The 6,229-nt window shown below is 38.2% G+C and overlaps 2 non-coding genes across 2 annotated transcripts; both read left to right on the forward strand.

Moving 5' to 3' along the window:
* The first annotated feature begins 2,173 nt into the window (after positions 1-2,173).
* On the forward strand, positions 2,174-2,348 carry LOC122149580. Its single transcript, XR_006163218.1, has one exon. It is a non-coding gene; the product is annotated as a small nucleolar RNA SNORA81 (small nucleolar RNA).
* Positions 2,349-3,405: 1,057 nt separating this feature from the next.
* On the forward strand, positions 3,406-3,536 carry LOC122149572. Its single transcript, XR_006163211.1, has one exon. It is a non-coding gene; the product is annotated as a small nucleolar RNA SNORA63 (small nucleolar RNA).
* The last annotated feature ends 2,693 nt before the right edge of the window (positions 3,537-6,229 follow it).

Consider the following 6,229-nt stretch of genomic DNA (forward strand, 5'->3'; position numbering starts at 1 on the left):
AGGTCCAACTCAACAACAGTGCATTTGGTTTGGTTTTTTGGTAACAAAGCTGTATACTTTACTAACATCCAAGTGGCATAAATCACCATTCCCTATTACAAAGATAGTAATTTTCGCATGAATAATAATCAGTAAACACATGTCAGAACAGTTTGCCATGGAGCTATAACTATAACTGCAGAGCTGTTTTGCTACTTGGACTTCCTGCACATATAAAAATACTGTAGAAAATACTTATTTTGGTTCTTTGATTTGTAACTGCAATCTCTGGAAAACTGAGAATTCCAGGTTTGAAAAGGTACAAAAATCCAATTGAAACAGTAAGGGATTTTACTTTGAAATTGATTACTCTGCAGTGTAAGCTTGGAAGTGGTTCTCTGTCACACTGCATAAAAGCTCTTTGCAGACCAGTATTGTAACCTAATTATGAACAGTTGAGCATTAAGCCATGTGCTTTGTAAGTTAGTTGATGGAGCCTGTATTTCTACAGCATAATAATTTTATGCTTTTGACTTTTAGATGCAAAGGGTAATTTTGGCATTTGAATACTACATGGGAGCAACTTGTCATGCCTTCATTGTGGGATCAGTATTTAAAATTAAATGCAGAAAATGGGGACTGAGATAGCACAAACTATTTATGGTACACCAGGGAGGGCATTTGATAGGTTAAATCAAATATTGCCATGTTATTCCAAGGGTATTTTTAAACCAGTTGTATTTAGATATGGGCGTAGAAATAATTAGCCCAATAGTTTAAGCCAGTTGTAATGTATGAATATCTAGAGATGATATTAAGACTTTTTTAAATAGGAGCTCTGGTGGTATAGTGGATAAGGTGACTTGACTGACTGCTAACTAGTAGGTCAGCAGTTCAAAGCCACCAGCTGCTCTGCAGAAGGAATATGGGATGATCTACTTCCATAAAGATTTACAGCCTCAGAAACCCAATGGCAGTTGTTGTGAGTTGGAAATGACTCCATGGCAGTGAGTTTGGTTTTTTGGTTTATTTTTTTAGAACAATTGTAGATTTATAGAAAACTTGCAAAGATAGAACTGAGGGTTCCCATAAGCTCCACATCGAGTTTTTCCTATTACTAACATGGTACATTAGAATGATGTATTTGTTACAATTAATGAACCAATATTGGTGCATTGTTATTAACTAAAATCTGTAGTTTGTTCAGATTGCCTTAGTTTTTACCTAATGTACTTTTTCTGTTTCTGGATATACCACACTTAGTTGTCATGACTCCTTAGGCTCTTCTTAGCTGTGATGGTTTCTCTACCTTTCCTTGTTTTTGATGACCTTGACATTTTTGAGGCATACTAGTCAAGTATTTTCTAGGATTCCCTTTATTAGAATTTGTCTGATGTTTTTCTCAAGATTACACTGGGGTTATGGGTTTTGATGAGGAAGCCCACAGGGGTAACATGCCATTCTCATCACATTATATCAAGGTTCCATACGATCTACATGATTTATGATTGTTGATGTTGACCTTGACAACCTGGTTGAGGTAGTGTTTATCATATTTCTCACTGTAAAGTTACTCTTTCTCTCTACCCCTCTGGTACTATCCTCTTTGGAAGGACGTCACTATACACAGCCTGCACGTAAGTAAAACTCTTTATGTTCTAAAAATGGATCAAGATGTTAGTTTTGGATGAAGCAGTTAAAATGTTGATCCAAGGGATTAAAGGTCATATTCATGAGATTTACCAAAAATAATTAAATACAAGTATTCAGGTCCGCCCGTGATTCTTCCATAGCTGGCAGGTTGGGTTAATTATTACAGTATAGCTACACCATGCTATATTGTCCTTTCCGCCTGCTCAAAGCAATTGTTTCCTACAATCTCTGTCTAACTCAATTCTATAGTAAGACAGGGACGCTTGGTCTCAAACATCATTTCTTTAAGTATTGTTATGAAAACTATGATATCTTCTTAATTGTCAACGTAATTAGTTATTGTCTGTTTTTTAAGGTTGAGTCACTTTGTGCCTCAGTGCTAACCAACATCAATCTATTGGAAGTCATCAAAAAGTTGATGGGAGAGCCATTTCAATTCTGGTGAAAAAGGAAATACTGTCCCTTGAAAAGATCAGTGATCTACAAAATTTTGAAAGAAGGTAAAGTTTTTTGAATTTATATACTTAAAAACTATAACCTTATTATTTTTTTTAATCTTCTGTGCTAAAATTGCAGAAACTAGTATCATATCTTTCATATTTGAGGTAAAGCTAGTGGAGTAAAAGAAAGAAGAAAAGCAACTGCAGCAAATAGTAGAAAGACTGAGATGAACCTTGTGATAGTTAAAGTTGTGTGTCACTTTGGCTGAGCCTGGTTTTGAGTGGCTGGGAAGTTGCATGTAGTTATTCCCCATGATGAGACTGGTAATCAGCTCCATGGTGGAATCTGCCATGAGCAGCTGAGTAACTGCCTTAGGGATGTGGTTTGCTTCCAGTATGTAAGAAGAAACTTTGAGAAAGATCTTGAGCTTTTTAACATCCTTGGATCCTGCATTTGGCCGAATCTTTATTCAGTGGCCTGCTATGTTGCTTGCTGATCTTGGGACTGTTTCTAGACTTGAACTAGTGGCCTGCCATGTTGCTTGATAATGTTGGGACTGTACCATTTTACTTGTTGCCCTTGGGTTTCAGCAGCCAGCAGCTGCCTACGTTAAGAGATGGCTCCAACTCCAGTGGGCCCAGAGCAAGAGGCAGAGCTAAAGCCCAAGGTCGAGGGACCTTCACCCAGTCCCTAGAACTGGCATTTTCAACTTGGACTTGTAGCCTCCTAAACTGTAAGAGAATAAATCCAGAGTACTTTGTTCTAAGATTTGATACAACAAAATCTGTATTTAGGCAGAATTAATAGAATGAATTTCTAACTGGTCCCTTTCAATGGTAGAAATAAGAGTTAGAAATCAAATGATTTCTTATTCTGACTCTGCTATGGATTAATATTTTCTACTCTGAAATACTCTGAAATAAGAAAAGAAGTTGTATGTGCTTTATGACATTTGAGAGACTGACCAGTCAAGCTGCTCTTTTTAGAACACACAATCTGGTTGCCATTGAGTCGACTTCGGTTCATGGGGGTGGCCTGTGCGTGTCCATAGAACTGTGCTCCATGGGGTTATCAGTGGCTAATTTTTCAGAAGAAGATTGCCAAGCCTTTCGTTGGACTCTGGGTAGACTCAAACCTCCAACCTTTCGGTTAGCAACCAATTAACTGTTTGCATCATCTGGGACTCCTTTCAGAACATGAAGTGAAGGATGTACCGGCTTCTGAGAATATGCTTGTCAGGGATTTCACGGCTTCTAATCTAATAAAAGGTGCTCTTCTCTGGTATTGCTAATTAAAATACTGTTAATATCTAATTATTTCCTTAATAAACCGGTGCAGGATCTACTTACAGTGTAGCTGTGAAGTGCTGTACTGTCTTTGCCCCCTGCTTAAAATAAAGCTGTACCATCCCAACTCTGTCTGCCGTGGTGCTGTAGCAGGCAGGGAGGTATGGTGTCAGACATGTTTACCAATTTAAACACCGATTTGATGAATAACTTGGGAGAATTAAGGCTTGTTAGTATTTTGCAGGTGGTGACACAGACTAGAAGGAAAGAGATGTTATCATGACAGATGTCAGATAAGGGACAAACCACACTTTGATTGCTGCTGAGTATCGGTCAGTCCCTTATTTAATTAGAATTTTCATCTACCAGAAATATTATTTTAGAGGGAAGGTTTTTAGAAGCCTTTGATAGCTGAAGTGATGTGGGATTATAAAGACCACACTCCCCTGTGAGCTATATCATCCATATATAGTTTATTACTATTTGTGCCCTGAAGTACAGTGCACCAGTTGCTTTTTTGAATCAGAATTCAGTTATATACTATTGGGTCTCAAGCTTATGGTTTTTATGTGCAACTAGTGTCTTTGGTTCCCAGAAGGAAGGTTGGGCAATCTACTTCTGTAGTGATACTGCCTCGGAAACCCAAGGAGGGGCTGCTATGGGTCGGATCCGACTCCACGGCAATGGTTGCATTTTTGCGTTTTAGTGTCTTTGGTTATGAATTGTTGTGCCCACTACACCTGAAGACTGTATTCTCAGTTGCATATTTGTCATCCTTATTGAATTACTTGCTTTCATTTTGGTGAAATAAATTCATGCACTGCTTTTCAAATGTAATTTGTCAACCAGAGAACCTTAAAAACAGGTAAATGAATTAGGAAACAAAATACCTAGTAACAAGATCAAAAATAAAACCAGACTCACTGCTGTCGAGTCGGTTCTGACTCATAGTGACCCCTCCTTGGGTCTCTGAGGCAGTATCTATACGGAAGTAGGTTGCCCAGTCTTCCTTCTGAGGAGTAGTTGGTGGGTTTGAACTGCCAGCCTTCTGGTTAGCAGTCAAATGCCTGAGGCACTATGCCACCAGATACATGATAAGATGTATTTAAAATTGTACTTGGGAAGATTTGTGGTTGGTCAGAACTAGTGGGGAAGCATGTATATAATGTAGTCCAAGGTTTGGATTTTATACTGTGGATAATCAAAGGAAACATCAGTAATGCTGTTAGGTCTGGTTGTCTTAGCTCACATGTGAGTCTTTTTAGTCATGTTGCTCATATCTTGTGCTTTCTTGGTAATGCCTCTATGACTGGGATTTTATTGGCATTTTCTGGTAACTTCATATTGTCCTTGGTATAGGGATAGTGGCTTTATTACTAAATAAATTAAATTGTGAATTGTTACTAAGAAAAAAAGACTTTGTTTGGAAAAAAAATATACGGCAGTTGATAGAAGCACATAATGAGAGAGGGCTCAGAAATGGCAATGACTTAATTCAAGACATCGATTCATAAGGTAAGCAGGATGCTGTTTGCATAGAGAGCCACTCTTTTGTCCTGGTTATTTGATATTTGAAGTTGCTCCAACCAGGGCATTTTTGATTGGTTGTATTATCTGTTTTGTAGAGAGCTGCAGTGGTAATCATATTTGTGTTACTTATGTTACAAGATGTGAGATAAACTGAGCAAAAACCAGTGATAAATATGAGCTATCATACCAAGTTTGTGTAGATTTTCCCTTCCATTGGAAAACCTTTTAAGTCCTAGACCTGGACCAAGGCCATCCAATAGAACATTCTGTGATGATGGAAATTTTCTTTATCTGCACTGGCCATTATGTTAGCAATAGGCCTCATGTGGCTGTTGGGCTCTTGAATGTGCTTAATGGGACTGAGGAACTAAATTTTCTACATTATTTAATTTTAATTAAATAAAATCTTAATGTAAGTACCCACATGTGGCTAATAGTTTTTGTACTGGATAATCGAGTCCTAGACAATAGTTACCATTCTGGAATTTACCATACGTAGTTCCACAAGTGCCGCAAAATGGATTACGTAACTGTTCTTTTTCTTTTGCTCTGTTGTGCACTTCTGACCCTGGTTAACACCTGCTCTTGCTTGACTTTCTTTGGTATGGGCTTTAATTTCACTGCTCTAAACACAGAACTCCACCACTCATCTATCAGTGTCTGGTACTGTGGTGGCTTGCATGTTATGATTCAGGAAAGCTATGGTTCTAGTGTTTCAAATACCAGCAGGGTCACTCATGGTGGACAGGTTTCAGCAGAGTTTCTAGACTAAGACAGGCTAGGCTGAAAGACCTGGCAGTCTACTTCTGAAAATTAACCAACAAAAACCCTGTGGATCACAGACTATTTATTGTCTGAGATTTCGACTCATTTACTTGGGAGGCATCATCAGAAGGGACTGATTGCTGGAGAAGAACATCATGTAGAAGGCCAGTGAAGGTGAGGAAACCCTCAGTGAAATGGATCGACACAGTGGGCACAACAGTGAACTTAGACATACCAACATTTGTGAAATGGCACATTTCATTCTGTCACACATGGGATCCGCATGACTCAGAACCAGCTCCATAGTAGCTAACAACAAACACAGGTTTGGCATCTACTTTATAAATAATAATGCTTAGTGTGCTGATAAAATCTCCTAATGCAACAGACAGGCCTTAAATTATTTGGACATAAATTGCAAGGGGAGTTTTTTCATTCTGTCTAGATACTTTACCAGTTAGTACTCCAATGAGAAGCACTCTGACTATAATTTTGGCAAGTAAAGAGAAGCAGTGGTTAGCAAGTAGCTCATATTTTTCACTAGTTCATGTAGTATAAGTAATATTTTATTACTT

The sequence above is a fragment of the Orycteropus afer genome, unplaced genomic scaffold, assembly GCF_000298275.1.
Source record: "Orycteropus afer afer isolate SDZICR_OR568_19922 unplaced genomic scaffold, OryAfe1.0 scaffold00032, whole genome shotgun sequence".
In the NCBI taxonomy this organism is placed as follows: domain Eukaryota; kingdom Metazoa; phylum Chordata; class Mammalia; order Tubulidentata; family Orycteropodidae; genus Orycteropus; species Orycteropus afer.